This window comes from Cydia strobilella, chromosome 3 (genome assembly GCF_947568885.1).
Source record: "Cydia strobilella chromosome 3, ilCydStro3.1, whole genome shotgun sequence".
Classification (NCBI taxonomy): domain Eukaryota; kingdom Metazoa; phylum Arthropoda; class Insecta; order Lepidoptera; family Tortricidae; genus Cydia; species Cydia strobilella.
Window position 1 is genome coordinate 23,833,023 of NC_086043.1, and position 17,321 is coordinate 23,850,343.

Here is a 17,321-nt window from a genome sequence, read left to right on the forward strand (position 1 = left end):
CACGTTATTTCACATGTAGAAATCGTAGAAATATAAAAGTCCTATCTATCTTCTGAAATGTAGAATCTACATTTCATAACATAGATAGGACTTAAAGATATCTAGTAAGTTAAGTAATTAATTGTATCTAACATCCTGTATGTAGTTCCTGTATGGTCGACTAACCTGTTATGAATTTCTGTGGTCCGGAATAAATGTTTTTTTTTTTTTTTTTTTTTTCTATGCTCCTGAAAATTTAGGATATTGAAGCCTTATTTACGGTCACTGACATTTTGGTTGTAATCTATTACTTAGGTACAGTCAGCTGCAGAGAAAAGGCACTCCCCCTGCATACAAAGTTCTGTAAATTAGTATGGACGTGGGGTACCTTTTCTCTGCAGCTGACATTACATTTGGCTGTACAGAGGGAATCAAACAGTGAGTGGCCAAATACATCGTGACAACTCCTATTCCCATGGTAACTAAAGTGTGCTAATGGAGTGTGTGTGGATGTCAATTATTATTTGTTGCTGTCTACGTCAAAATTGTGAGTAATTGTTTGTCAATACGATACGATACGATACGATACGATCATTTATTGATAAAAAATATTTTTACATGTCATTATGTCTTAATTCTAGGTACTTAAACTATATTACCATATTCATTACTTGGTTAACTAACCAGTTTCTATTTGTCATAAGAATTAATTTTTATTTCTTAGTCTGGCACTGATCTTATCTTGTGGAAATAGAAAAAATAAGAATCTAATCCTGTGTATTTAGATACCAGATAATCCTTTTAGCCAATAAGTAGTTATGCTATTGTCGTCTTGCCATCTTTATCAAAAATATTAGAACGTGTAATATCAAAACGATTTGTTAAATTCTTAGACAAGTATAAACTCCTTGCATCATCACAATATGGTTTTAGATCAGGGCTATCAACAAACGGCGCAGTTCACGATCTTACAGACTATGTTATTAGACAGCTTGACTCCCAAAAAAAGTGTTTAGCCATATTCCTGGACCTGGCTAAAGCTTTCGATACTGTGACAATTCCAACACTTATTGACAAGCTAGAGTACTGAGGAATAAGAGGACACCCTCTAAGAATTTTTAAAGATTACCTTTCTGATTGAAAACAACGAGTATCGATTGACAACCATGTAAGTGACGAACTTGAGTTGATTGAGTATGGCGTCCCACAGGGAAGTATCCTGGCTCCATCGCTTTTTCTGACGTACATAAATGACTTATGTACCCTCCCTATACCTAATGGTCGAGTTATATCCTACGCAGACGATACAGCCCTACTTACTACCCTTTATTGTATAAGTTGCTGCGAAGCGGCTTTTATAGTCTCCTTGTAAATGCCATGGAATTGTAAATCAATTATTTATTCTTATCATTCGTGTTACCTTTTTTACAATTTATTAAATGCTGTTATAATTAAATCAACAAATAATTGTTTTAAACAACTAAGTGTTCGCAGCAACTTATACAATAGCATACCTACATATTTGATTCCCCACATTTCCGCTCCGCTCCGCCTCAGTGGACAGGCAGCCTTATCAAATTTTAAAGCCTACGCTGATTAACAAAAATAATTAACTAGTAACTATAAAATAACTTAAAATGTAATACAACAAAGGTTGACCGAGTGTAAAGTTACTTATTATTAAAGTAAACCAAACTGGGTACCTACACCTACCTTTATCAATCAACGTCACTAAGTTCAACTAAGTTTCCATTCCGTTCCGTTACTTAAATTAGTACATTTTACAACTAGTGTGAAAAGAAATTTTACACGTGTTGTAAACGACGTTTTTTATACAATTGCGAAAAAATAATAAATTAATATATCATTAGTAGAATCATACCACCACACCAAACCAAAACCAAAAGTACCTATACAGCCCGCGATACTTGAGCTGCCGCAGCCCGCGATACCTTCATACTCGTGCGCGCCCCGGCCGCGGCCGTCGCGGGCCCGGCGCGGGTTGGTCAACGACACCTCCGAGTAACGAGTGAGGCCCTGGTACCTGCTCCGCGCTAAATTACATTTTAACTGCGTTTCGAAAGTATAGTTTGGAACTAAAAAGTAAAAAGCACTAGTTCGAGAAATTGAGCTTCTCACACGCTACGCAGCCGCAAAAAGTACCACTTTTTAAGCAACTGTATTAAAAAAGTAGTTTTATTGATACTAAACCTATGTATTAAAATATTTCTTCAGGATTCTGGTTTATTCTATACTTATGTTAAAAGAGTGCAAATTCGTCTCAGCAATTTATTACCGAATAAGTTTGACGTGATTTGTATAAGCTAAAGCGCCACTTCCACCATCCCACTAACCCGAGGTTTACCAGATATACCGTTAACCCAGTGTCAAATTGTACTGGTAACTCCAAGTTGAACCAGTTAACCCCGGGTTAGTGAATGGTACAAGTAATACTTTGACCAATTGTCATAAATAATAAAACCGCAAGTGCTTTTCACTTAGAAATAATTGGAGATTTAGATTTATTATGGTTTATTGTAGGTAAAAAAAAACTAAATCCCATCTTGTTTGTGTGAGTAAATGAATGAATGATTATTTATTTGCTTCAAAGTTAACTAAAACAAAACATATTTTTTAGACGATTTTATTTTAATTTTATTTTATTTATTTGGAGATCCAACAACTGTGATATTAACATAAAAATTGTAGTAGCCACATACAGGAAGCCAATTATAGGAACTCACAGCCTATACCTGTGCTACTATAATTTTTATGTTTTTTTTTTTTTCTTTTATATAAACTGATCGGCGATTGGCCCTAGTCACACCTGATGGAAAGTGAAGACAGGGCCTAAGATGGAGCTCACCGGTTCAGTAACAGCCTATTCACTCTTGTTTTAAAGAGACCGAGGTCATATTGATCAGGGAATACAGATGGCGGGAGCGCATTCCATTCCTTAGTCGTGCCATGTTAATGTCACAGTTGTTGGATCTCCAAATAAATAAAATAAAATAAAAATAAAATCGTCTTAAAAATATTCTCCTTTAGCTTTGATACACAATCGCAAACGTTTGTTAAAATTATTAACAATATGTCGCAGTATACCAAATTTTTGACAACGTATTTTTTGGGAACGTATACGTATAGGTAATAAACCAATACTACCACTAATACTACCACTAATACTAAACCAATCAAAAAAATTAAGATTAGTCAATTAAATTAAGTCCCAGCCCCATAATCCCATAATGTATAGCTTCCTCCATTTTAGAAGTACGACATTTTTATTATTGTGATGATAAAGTTTAAAACACCCTGCATTTTCTTTCACTTTAAATTTGAAATATATTGACAAAACTAATCCTAAAAAATCTGTTCGGCATTTAAACGCCATCTGTTTATGATGTTCCCTGATATTTATTATTTATTTATTTTTAAAAACACCTTTAAAACCATTTTTTAAGGATACTGCTTTAATCCATGCGTTTAAACGCTTAATTCTAAAACAAATAATCAAGGAGTGTTCAAAGTCCCCATTAGACTGATTGAGGACAAAGCTTTGTTTGGAATCCTTCAGGAATTCCGGGAATTTTATGAGTTACGCGACAGAAGTTGGGCATTTAATCTTGCTTCCTATTAATCAAGGAAAATGTAAGGACTTGTTTATTTATTACCAGCACAGTGCGATGTCATTGTTTATCTTTATGGGAAAATTGCTGAACAAATCTATCTTAGAAGAGTGAAAAACCGTTTTCGTGAGCTGAAATAACAAACATCCAAATATTAATAATATCCAGACATCAGATTTATAACCATGGATGTAAGTAAAGGGAGCCATACGAACACAATATAGGTTCCGGAACCTATATTGTGTTCGTATGGCTGACGCCAAGATGATGATGATGATGACGGTGATGTGTCAAGATTGTCACAATTATCTACTAAATATTGCCTGCATTTTAGTGTTGTCAACTTTAAACGTCATGCGTCTATTATTAATAAAAGGTCATTGTTTATATTTAATGAATACTTAAAGTAAAATATTGAAAGCTAAATTAGAACCAAATCCTGACTCAATTGGGCTCATAAGCATGAAGGATGCATGAAACATCTTACCAAGCGGTAAGATGATGGTAAAACGGTGTCAATGCAATATTATGATGAGCTTTAGGACATACGTCCGTCTGCTCGTTTGCCTTCTATAATGTTAAAAAAATACGACGTCGAGGCGTGTTCTACATACTAAGCCGAACGGTTAAGAATTTGCTAATTTAAACTGCCTATAGCTCCGGATTGTTTCTAACTTTTAAAGTTTCCTTTCACGTATAATATTCCATTGCACATAACCGTACAAACACAAACTTCGGGGAGGAAGCCAGGCAAAAGTTGGCTTCCGATAGTTTGGCGTCTAACTAGGGCGCTATGAAACACACCATGTTTACAGCATGGACGGAATAAATAAACAGGTAACTGTCATACATGTTTTGAATAAACTTTTATTAATTGCTGACCGTACTTTAATGTTTTTTGCACGTCTATCGAATTCTGAGATCTTTTTAACATAACTTGGTTGCGTTTTTTGTTGAGTTGTAGTTATTATGTATCATCTGAGTGTATTCAGGTTGACTTGTTTGAAGTTTATCAAATTTGGAATAGGGTATTTGACAACATTAAAAATATATAACGAATTGCTGTCATCCTGAAAGATAATAAACTAATAATAGTTATTTGTTATACAAGGGTGCAAAGTTGTATTTTACCCGCGAGTGTGGAATTGAAACATGAGCAAGCGAAAGGATTCTATAGTTGAACCACGAGCGAAGCGAGTGGTTCTAAAAAAGAATCCTGAGCGCAGCGAGTGTTTCAACACACGAGAAGTAAAATACATTTGCACCCGTGTGTAACACAAAACTTTTCCCCTCATTATAGCGACGAAAGTGCAACATCCACAGACGTTAGATCATCTTCATCCAGGAATCACTAATTTTTTTACGATATTATAACAGAAAACACTAGAAATTCTGATTTTTACGTGAGTGAGAAGAACAGTAAAAATTTTGTTGACAATGTTGACATTTCTGTTCTGACGTATGAAATGTCAACGATGCGTTTTGAAATTGCATCGACTTAACTTGTGCGTTCAGGATTATATTTAACATCATTATAAAAAATCAAACGTTTCTTATGGAATTTTAAGGTTTATGACTTAAAATTATTAAATAAAGCTATATTTGGTATTTTTTATTACATTCTCAAACCATTTATTTAATGATAATTAATATCGAGCGTTTTACGTTTTGTTATCTGTCAAGCTACCTAAACACGCTCCATCCAAGGTCAAATTACTTTCCCCACTAGTGGATAAATCGGGAAAAAGAATCAGGCTAAATCTAAGTTTAAACTTAATGCTTCTGACAGGAACAAATCGAAATATCATGCGCTGAGGAATCATTGCAGCACTGTGTGTCGCGACGCTCAGCGGCGCCACATTCATAAGTCGGTGGTCGGTGGTCAACCAGCCAAAATTTGGAAATGTCTGAAGACTTTTGGAGTTGGAAAGTCTGTAAATAATCCCTTACCCAACGACCTTAACTTGAATGACCTTAACCAACATTTCTCCTCCCCTTCTGCATTTAGCGGTCCAATTAAGGTTAATACCCTTAACTATCTCTCTTCATTGCCAACTCCTGATTTTTCTCCCTTTTTTGTTACCCAGTTTTCTGAGAGTGACGTTGAGAAGAGCATTCTATCCATAACTTCTAACGCTATTGGCGTCGACTGTGTGGGCCGGAATATGATACTCCTTCTACTTGACCTCCTTCTTCCCATTATCACCAACATCTTTAACAGCTCTATTTCTTCACGTTGTTTTCCTAATTCCTGGAAAGACGCTAATATTACTCCTATTCCAAAAAAGTCTAACCCGTCTTCCTTCTCTGATTTTAGGCCTATATCAATTCTTCCTTTCCTCTCCAAAGTCTTAGAGCGGCTTGTGCAATTACAATTAACCTCATTTCTTAATAAAAACTTTCTCTTAAATCCTCTCCAGTCAGGGTTTCGTTCCGGTCACAGCACGGTCACCGCACTAGTTAAGATTTCTGACGATATCCGATCTGGCATGGATAACCGAAGGCTGACGGTATCGACGTTGCTAGATTTTAGCAACGCTTTCAATACCGTTGATTTTGACATCTTGCTGTATTTTACGCTCTCTTAATGTTTCTCCTGCAGCTATAGAGTGGTTCCACAGCTACTTGGATGGTCGTCGGCAACGGGTCAAAGTTGATAACTCTTCTTCTTCTTGGTGCAGTACACTGGCTGGCGTCCCGCAGGGTGGTGTGCTGTCCCCCCTACTATTTTCTATTTTCATAAATTCTATTACTTCCAATCTCCTTTCCTCTTATCACCTCTATGCTGACGACCTCCAAATCTACTCACAAGGCCTGCTAGACGATTTACCCCATCTTGTACATACCACTAACACCGACTTAGAACGCATCTCTAAATGGAGCTCTTGCTATGGTTTAAAGGTTAATCCGTCCAAAACTCAAGTAATTATCATCGGCAGCCCAAGAAGCATAGCAAGAGTCGATTTTGAAAATTTGCCTGGGGTTCTATTCGATGGGGTACTGATTCCTTTCTCTAACCAGGTTAAAAATCTGGGCGTAATCATTGATCGCACTCTTTCTTGGATTCCGCAGATCAGTGAGGTGAGCAGAAAGATCTTTGCTACGGTTGGTTCCCTACGTCGGCTTCGTAACTTCCTGCCCCTCGCCACCAAAATTGCGCTTGCTCAGTCTCTCCTCCTGCCCATTTTGGACTATGCTGATATCTGCTATTTAGACCTTACTGAAGAGCAATTGAACAAACTCGAACGACTTCAAAACGTCTGCATTAGGTTCATTTTCGGGTTGCGCAAATTCGACCATATTTCAAGCTTTCGTTCGCAGCTTAAGTGGCTGCCCATCCGATTCCGACGCAACACACATATTCTTTCTCTTCTGTATGCCACTCTATTTCACCCCAATACTCCTTCCTATCTTAAAGCCCGGTTTAAATATCTTTCCTCACTTAGATGCTCTCAAAATCTGCTACTTGTTCCCCCCTCCCTGTTGTTCAAAATTTTACACCAACTCTTTCAGTTTTCGTGCTGTCCGGCTCTGGAATAATCTGCCCATTAATATTAGACGTGCTAAATCACTCCCCATTTTTAAAAACCTATTAAAAGATCATTACTTGTCTATCTCATTATGATCCTGTTGTCCTTTAATTTATTTGTCGTTATTATGGCTTCCTTTGTCATTTATATATATATGTATACTATGTGTTTATATATATATATATTTGTATACAATAATACATGTAGTCTAATTTAACTATATATGTGTAGTATATGTATTATATTATATTTTTATTGTTTTCTTTATTTTTCACCACCCGATAACTACCGTTTCGTTCGCCATCTCTCTATCTGAAGGTTGGCTGGAAGAGATCGCTGTTTAGCGATAAGTCCGCCTGTTGTTACCTACCAATTTATATATATATTTATATATTTTATTTTTATTTCTTTTCTCAATGTCTGTATCTTTTTTTCATGTAGTGTGCACAATAAAGCATTTTATTATTATTATTATTATTATTATAAAATGCGTTTTTCCCCGCTTGTTTTAAAGGATAATAGACGGCTTTCCGAGCTAGTGAGGGGAAAAGTATATTTCACTATATTTGAATGTAAATTATTTATGTTTATTTTTGGAAAATAAACGAAAGAAAATTTAATATTTTTTGAAATTTCATCAGGGACGTGAACGCTCTGTGATTGGTCAACGCTCGGATGACGTCACGTGACGTCTGTTTTATTTGTATTTAGTTAATTTTAGTTATTGTTCCACAGTTTTCTGATATATTCCGATTTATCCGTATATCTAGTAGCAAAATATTCATAAGAATCTCAAAATGGAGCCGAAATATGTGAAAGCTGATAGCGCAACATACCAGACAGACGCATTAATGGTTGCACTTTTCTTTAAAGATAATCCGGATTACTGTGCTGCGTAACTTAGAAATGTAAAAACAGCTGTGTGAGTATACGTAGAAATTGTTTATTTTAAGAACATTTCGATTTCGATGATACGAATACGACGACGATATATATATATATAGAATACGATGACGAGAATAATATCTCCATACTGCACTTTAGTTTGAAAGAAAAAGTATGCTACTAACTACCTACTAATGCTGAAAGAGCTATGTTATGAGGTTATGTAGTAATACATTAAATACCTAGATCTTGTTTCGTTAAATAACAAAATCCGCTGCTTTAATTACCATATTTATTTACAGTTAAATATTACTTACATCGAAGTGGTCTTCACACATAAAAACATTAATATGCGCTAAAATGCTCTTTGGGTCTCTTCGCGCTAGTTTTAAACACATTTTTCTTTTTTTGGGATTCGTTGAAATGGAAACAAACGATTTGTCTGGATTTTTTATAGGCGTACTTAAACATTGCGGCACTATACACCATTTATATACCATTTTACAGTGAAATAATTAATTCAATGCACATAAACCATAAGATTAACTAAGGTCATTGACTGAGTTTACTTGCGCGTGACGTCACACGTGTCACGTGATTAGCCCCTTTGCAAAAACAGCGTTTAAGGCGCGTTCAAAATAAATAAACTTTAACATTGTTTTTTTATATTTAATACAGGAAATTTCACGGAAATATCAATGTAGTGTAATTATTAAGTCATAAACAATAAATTAAAACCATTTTCAAAAATTAGTCAAATAGCCTATTAACCGATTTGAATAAAATAAACAAATATGTAGGTATCTTTACAGAAGCTAAATAATTGGTGTTTTTTGTATGATGGGCCTTAGGAGGATATCACCATCCAAGTTAAACTTAGGTAAGTATTTAACATTTATTTGTTTTCAAAAGAAAGCTTTAGTGCAAAAATAAAACGACGAAACCAAAGGGCCAAACATACGGCCCAAATAAGAACAATAATCTCTCATCAAAAATATTTTTAAATTTGCTGACGTACTCTGTTGATCCAGTAACCCGATTCAGATTGAACAACTTGTTACGTTTTTGATCTTATTTTGATACGATTTTGAAGATCACTCAAGCTGTTTGGTACACGCGAAATGAAGTGAAAGTACGTGAGGGATGCGCCAATCACCAGCACGATCGCAAGGTCGTGTCAAAACCAGTTCAGAACCGTAACAAGTTGTACAAAGCGTAGTCCCCATTTCCCCATATTCCTCCTTAGGTACCTATTGATATTAGAACATATTTTTACACAATTTAATGTGCATTTACCATAGCTATTCCTATTCGTTTGACTATTTTCGATTATTTAATTATCATAAGTTAGCTTTTAAAAATTTGTATAGAATTACTTTTTTTCTAATCATAAAATCGGAAGAAATTAAGTATCAAGGCTTAAAAAGCTAATCGATACATGCGAGATGTATGCGCAGCAGCGCGGTTTGAAATACAACGCTGCCAAAAGCGAGTTGATGATTTTCAGGGGTAAAATAAAGTGTCCAGCCTACACGCCCAAATAATGTTGAACGGAGATCCTTGGAATCGTGTCACTCATTTCAAATACCTTGGGCATATTGTGATCGAGGACCTGAAAGACGATCTCGATATCGAGTGGGAACGCAGGGCGTTGTCGGTCCGAGGCAGGATGCTGGCGCACAGGTTCGCACGCTGCAGTGCCCAAGTCAAGCTGACTTTATTTGGAGCTAACTGTCAAGTTTCTAACTTTCTATACGTGTAGCCTGTGGGCCAGGTTCAGCTTAAAGACCTTATAATACCCTTCGTATCCAATAATATAATAACATTTTCAGAATGCTGTTTGGGCTTCCTCGATTCTGCAGCGCCTCTGGGATGTTTGTCGATGCTCGCGTAGAGGACTTTTATGCCAGTAAGGAAGACGGCATCTGTTGTGATGCGGATGAGGAGAAGCTCAAATTGCATCCTGAGAATGATAGCAGAGAGGTGGGATTCAGATATCCTCCGCTGAGACCTTCATGCCGTGCGACCTAGAAAATAAGTATTTTTATTTTGTTATGTAATAGGTAGTTTATTAATGTAGTTTTATAAGAATTATAAGTATCTTAACAATCTGTAGCTCTGAGAAATCTGAAAATAAATATTTTTTATTAGGTAGGTAATAAACATCAAACTTATAAAAACATTTTGATAATGTCAATATCCAGAGAGGAAAATGGAAAATGGGGACAACGTTTGAATGGAACCGGTTGCCACCTTTCCTCTTAAATCTGAACCGGGTTCCTGAGCGAAAGTCAAGAGTAAACATTCACAAAATGGAATGGAGTCTAAGCGCGGGCTTTGCGTGGGTTTGTTTCCAATTACCCCTGAATATTGGGTTTTCTGCGGCCTGAAAACACGAGACAAGCGAAAATCCTGTGCACTTACCGGGGATCATGGCAGAGATACCTGTAAAAATAAAAACTGGGATCTTTATACTAGGCACCTCTCATCACTTTTTTTTGGTTGTCAAAATTGACTCTTAGACAAGTAGATTTAAGTAGGTAACCTTAACCCGGAGGGGAAACTAGGCCTTATTGGGTTTAGTCCGGTTTCCTTCACCGAAAATCAACTGGTAAGTATCAAATGATATTTCGTACATAAGTTCCGAAAAACTCATTGGTAGAAGCCGGGGTTTGAACCTCCGGATTAAAAGTCGCACGCTCTTACCGCTAGGCCACCAGCGCTAATTTAAGAAAAAGAGAACATTATAAATAATTTATTGAATCATGGACGTATTAATAGTAGTTTTGGCTTAGGAAACAATAATAGTATTTTTACCCGACTACATCAGGAGGGTAATGTTTGGGTTATGTATAAATGTCAATTTATTTGGCTTGCCCTAGAGCACAAACGGCTGGACTGTTTTTGACATATGAGGTGTGGTTGAATTCGGGCCAATAATCAACTTAGCCTCAAACAAAAAAAAAACTAATTTTTTATATTCTGAAAATTAGCATTTTGGCGTTTGAGTTTAAAGGTATCGACAAAACATCCAAGCCAAAAGTATCCGTAACACCAGCAAACCTGCGGCCGTAGCACGGTCGCATTCTTAAGTGCGAAAGTGACAGGCATAGTGACAGGTAAATGGAACCGTGCTGCCGGCGCTGGTACTATACTCCGAGACTCCGACATATTCTAGTTTTCTCTTGTTGTCTCACAAAACACGCACCGGCCGGTTCCTTAACATAATATTATTGTTCACTTTACGAGCGCGGTAAAGGATCGTAATATCGGTTAAACGTGCGTACGATTCACAAACGTATGTTTGTAGAGAAAACAACTTATCGACTTATATGAGTTTGCATGTCCAGTTGGCGACGGAATGTATATTTATAGACGACGCTCTCAGTACATTTTTGACCTCGAGGAACGGTTCATATGACTGACATTTGTATGGCACATATGAACAGTTATCCCTTTTCCATAAATGTACCCCGCTCGCAGATTTGAATATAACCCAATACCAAAGATAGATATAACTCCGTAATAGATGGATACAGTCTAAGGAAAAACCGTGCCTCGAAAATCACGAAATTTTGATTCTCGATCAGATGGCGCCACTACCTTTGGTCTACTCTCGTATAGAGGGCGTTGACGGTTTCTTTTTTTATTTAACAATTTTAACGCATATCAGTCAAAGAACATGGGTCAAAATCATAAAAATAATTAATAATTAAAGAAAATAGTGCCATGCTTTGTAATATAGTTTTGTTAACAACATAAGCTACGCAGACGACATGGTGCTGTTGAGCCCCTCAGTCAACGGCCTTAGGATTCTGCTTGATTTATGTGACAGATACGCTGTGGCCCACGGACTAAAATATAATGTAAAAAAGAATGAGGTATTGCTGTTCAAGTCTGGCACTCAAACATATCCCATTCCGCCAATAATGCTCAGTGGTTCTCCTCTTCAAACATTTACTAGGTTCAAATACTTGGGTCACTGGATTACTGACACTCTAAAAGATGATATTGATATAGAAAGGGAGCGCAGAGCACTGTCGGTAAGGTGTAACATGCTTTCTCGCAGGTTTGCGCGTTGTTCTACTGAGGTGAAAATAACCCTGTTCAAAACGTATTGCCAAAACCTATACACGTGCAACCTGTGGAGTGACTACACCAAAAAAGCCTACAGTGCTCTGCGCGTCCAGTACAATAACGCCTTCAGGGGGTTGTTGGGACTGCCCTGGCGCTGCAGCGCGTCAGGAATGTTCGCCGCGTGGAGAACTGACGGTTTTCAAGCCGTGCTGCGCAAGCGCGTGGCGTCCCTGGGCGAACGCGTGCGGGACAGTACCAACACTCTCCTGAAGGTGATCGCTGAGAGGATGGACAGCCCTATCCTCGCTCACTGGATGTCCGTGCATGTGAATTGTAATTATAATTATACTTTCTACTAACACACCTAATATAAGTTACTACTAACATAATATGGATTATTTGTATCCGAAATAAATGCTTTCATTTCATTTTCATTTCATTTGTCCTTATCACCGACCGGGTGGCATCATAAGTAGGAGGCGATGGCGAAATACCGAAATTTATAAGAGTGGAAGAGAAAAAATCCTATGCTGCCGGAATTTTATATGTATATTCTTTCTCTTACCCCCGGTCGCTCGGTGGCGCGTCTATAACTACTTGTATATACTATGTCTATGGCTAAAATAAAATCCAATATGTCAAACGCCTTGCGTGGCAGGCGCACGCGCACTGTACAGTGGAGTCGCTCGCGCAACAATCCCGTGGGCTCATTTTGAGCTCTAGTCAGACAGTTAAGCCATTGTAGATTATAACCGCCGTCGTATAAACATTTTGTTTATAAGATTATGCAATTGGAGTAGGGTAGGGAGGGGCTTGTTGAGCAAGCGCGGGTTAGTTGCAAGCAAAGATAGATATAACTCCGTAATAGATGGATACAGTCTAAGGAAAAAACGTGCCTCGAAAATCAATAAAATTTGATTCTCGTTCAGAGGGCGCTACTAGCTTTGGCCAACTGTCGTATAGATGGCGTTGACGGTTTCGTTTGTTATTTAACAATTTTAACGCGTATCAGTGAAAGAACATGGGTCAAAATCATAAAAATAATTAATGCAAATAAAAAAAATCGTTTATCTATATCTAAATACATTTTATCGTATTTTTAAAAATATTTATTTTTAGTTTTAAAGTGTGTCGACAGATGGCAGTGAATTTACTGGGGTTACAAAATTTACTATAAATAATATAAATAAATTCTTTATTTCAGGCCAGACTGCCCATAGATTGTTAGACATACTTACTTACTATGTTGTTACTATGACAGTACCGCTCTAGTATAAGTTACTCTATGGTTGCAAGCAAGCAATCAAAATATCTCCAAAACTAAACATACCACGCGGGAACCCAATATGGCGAAAAATGAGGACTGTATACGGGAGAGAAACACAATCCGCCTTTACCAGTTGCCACGCGGCGCAGGAGTTAATTGTTTACTTAATTTGTTTTTTTTTTCGAATTCAAATTTAAAAAAAGTGTACAGTAGTTTTTTTTTGATAGAGTAGTATTTTTTCTTCTAAAATTGTGAGAACGGATGTTTGAGGCATCGGGTAAGCAAAGCATTAGTTAGTACTTAGTAAATTTACTTGTCTATTGTGTTTCAATATTTTATTTATTTATTTATTTACATACACACAACCATTAATTACAGGAAATCCTAATTCGACAGTATGGAAATTGACACAAAAAATAGGTACAATACATTAGCTTACAGATTACAGTAGCACAATACGTAAAGCGTAGCCCTTGTGAATTCGTTCAGAGAACAAGAGAACAAATCTAACTCGATCGCTACTCTATTAAGGGTCCGAATTGCGCGCGTAAAGGGCGTATATATGTTAACGGGGGCTAGTTAGTTGTGCAATTTGTGATGGGGCTAGTTGATCAATGGAATTTATTAATAAATATGTGACTGATGGTGTTTATTTTTAGTTATGGAACAGAGAACGCCAAGAAACGTTTTATAGTAGTAATAAATATCGTTTATTAATAATTGAGTAGAAATTCGTTACTCAAACAACTACAAAATCATGTTGAAAAGTCTCGTTATTTCATACATTCTTTTCTTGCTCAACTTACCCCACACCCATGCTCAACTTACCTCACTCACTATCGAGGCAAATTGAGCATATCTGACTTTCGTCACTTGAGAATAGTTGAGAATATTTTGCTGTTTAATTAACACGTAAACCAAGAATTATGTCTGCTGACGTTTTGTTCCAATTAAATCAATAAATAGTTTCGAGTCGAGTAGATTAGATTTTTCTAAGACCAACTGTTGTGACATCAAAAAGCCTTGAACTCAAATACCCTACTTCACCGCTCTGACGTCATACCGTCTCAAGCGCAGCGGGCAGTAAAAGTGCTCCAGTTTTCAAAGTGTACGACAATTTCGCTGTATCGGCCACAGCTCCGACAGCCGTGATCGTCTAGTGGTTAGGACCCTACGTTGTGGCCGTAGTAACCCAGGTTAGAATCCTGGTCACGGCAGTGACAGATGTCACTGTCACGGCGGAGCTATCTTTTTTGTATTAGTTTTCAAAATGAATAAACAAGTAATTGAGTAAATAGGGATTCTATCAAAAACATAAATGTGAAATGAGAGCGAAGTTCAATATTAAGAATATAAGTCTTTGTTGACTTCGCCGGCAAAAGAATTGAGAGCCAAGACAAATCCTGAACTTTAATTACATGCATCCCAAGTGAACTAGAACTTGGCAACCATTTACGTATAGTATAGTCGTGCACAGAGCGTTTTCATACGCTCCGCCTGTAAAATGAGCTCCTTGGTTCAAATCCGGTTCGAAGAAGTCACGTGCAAAAGCTAGTACCTACTCAGAGTACTCTATATTGTACACCTCACGCAAATATTTAGGTATTACACCTGTTATTGTTGACACATGTTGAATTTTATAACTAAATCTTGTTAAATAGATAGAAAATGAGCAATTTATCACGATAAATTGGAAACTAACAAAGTATATGGGAGTAATAAAAAAGAAAAACCGGCCAAGTGCGAGTCGGACTCGCGTTCCAAGGGTTCTGTACATTACACAATTTAAACAATGTATTTTTTATGTGAAACGTGAGTTAAATGTCTTTAAAAAACCTGTAGTGGTCGGATCAAAAACTAAGTAATTAAGTCCGACTCACGCTTGACTGCACATTTCTAATAGGTTTTCCTGTAATCTATAGGTAAAGATCTATTTTGTTTATTTTTTTCAAAATTTTAGATCCAGTAGTTTCGGAGATAAAGTGGGGAATGGTAATTTTTTGCCTATTTTCTTGAATAACTTCTAAATTGTTTATCCTAAAATTATAAAAAAATATGTTTGAGACTCTTACAATGAGCTCTTTCATTTGATATATAACACGATATAGTTTGAAAAACTTAATTTTTTATATTTTCTCATTTACCCCCCGAAAGTGGCCCTCATGTTTAAAATTCATTTGTTTGCGTTACATGTCCGTCTTTGGGTCACAAACTTACATATGTATACCAAATTTCAACTTAATTGGTCCAGTAGTTTCGGAGAAAATAGGCTGTGACAGACGGACAGACAGACAGACAGACGCACGACTGATCCTATAAGGGTTCCGGTTTTTCCTTTTGAGGTACGGAACCCTAAAAATACCTATTATTATAGTTATTATATTGTACTCAAATACCCTATTATATCCAACAGATTAGTGTCGTTATCAAATCCGGACGCGCTTAATCAATTGACATTATCAAATCTTTTCGTTTTCCTCAAGTACATACGTAAGATGACGCCGACTACGTTGCTATGTTGCGTTTTGGTTACATGTCTTTTGAATGGTCGCCTGATCAAACCGTGACCATAATGGGACTAGCACGTGAGTAGTTTTATGGTTCCCTAGCCAACTAGGAACACTAATAGTTTTTCTCAAAAATGGACGGCAAAGTCGACGTTGCCGGTTAAAAAGTAGATCGCGAAGTGCGTTGTTTATGGTCAGTCAAAAAATTAAAAAGTTAAAAACATTGCAGTCTCGATTTCGGGACTGCAATGTTGCATCCAATTTTCATTATTTGTCGAGTTCCAAACTTTTTAAAAGTTGAAGTGGCCATATCAAATGAAGGCATAGGTCCATTAAACAGCCACACAGATGATCAGTACTTATTATTATAATGTTGGTACTGCGACTATTTACCTGTCTCAAATAGGTTGGCGTATTTTCGGCAGAAAAATACACTTCGTTTTTCAATTTAAAAAAAAAGGCGGCAAAGCAAATCTTATCAATTCCGAGCCTCGACAATAATGTACTATTGTCTAACCAAATGTTATTGTTGTTTGTTATGTTATTGCTGATGTTTTGTTTGTTTTCTCGTAGTTTTTTAATACCTAGCTCTTAGCTTTTTGTTGTTTTGGTATTATTTTCTTTAGTAATTATACAGAGTTTTTAAGATTTTTATGATGATGATGCTCTCCTGACCGATTTCGGCCACAGCGACTGTGTGCTATGGAGTAGGCAATATTAAATTTTTATACTACCAACGTGAGAACAATGATCTGAAATAAACGTTTTTTTATAGTTTGCGTTTCCTACTAGAGATGCATCCTTAAGAGTCCCCGGCAAGCTCGGCCGAATTTCACCTTCCCATACAAACGGAGTTTCGTTCTCATTTTAAAACTACGTGTTGGATTGTAATGAAACTTTGCACATACAAAGTCTGATATAGGTCTGTAATTAGTTTACAAACAAAACACACAAACACACAAAAACATAAAACAAACAAAATAGCGCAGTTTTGTATGAAAACTTAAATTAGCTGTTTTTTTAACTATGGTATCTGAAGCTATACATAAACTAATTACAGAGACCTAGATATTATATCTAGTTCTGTAATAAGGATATATCTTATCCTATTGTAAGTACAAAGTTTCAGAGCAATCTAGTTAGTCGGTTTGAAATGAGAGCGTAACTACGTTTGTATGGAGAACCGAGCTTGCCGGGGACTTAGATTATCCGTCCTGGCCGAAGGAAGGAAATCCTCGATTCCTCACGCCCGCAGCTAGAAAACTGCATAAACTGCATTTCCATTCAATATCAAATATCTAACCAATATTCGATGTTATTCTTCATTATATTGCTGTCGTGCTCGGCATTTTTAATAGTCGAATGAACACAGCTATTCCGTTTGTGGCGCCATCTAAGGAAATAAAATAGTAAGGGGGATGAAATTAAGTTTTCACCTCAGCAGCTC

General features: G+C 36.7%; 1 non-coding gene across 1 annotated transcript; it reads left to right on the plus strand.

The window, feature by feature from the left end:
• Positions 1 to 14,512: 14,512 nt before the first annotated feature.
• Trnah-gug (transfer RNA histidin (anticodon GUG)) lies at positions 14,513 to 14,584 on the plus strand. Its single transcript has one exon. It is a non-coding gene; the product is annotated as a tRNA-His (tRNA).
• Positions 14,585 to 17,321: the final 2,737 nt, after the last annotated feature.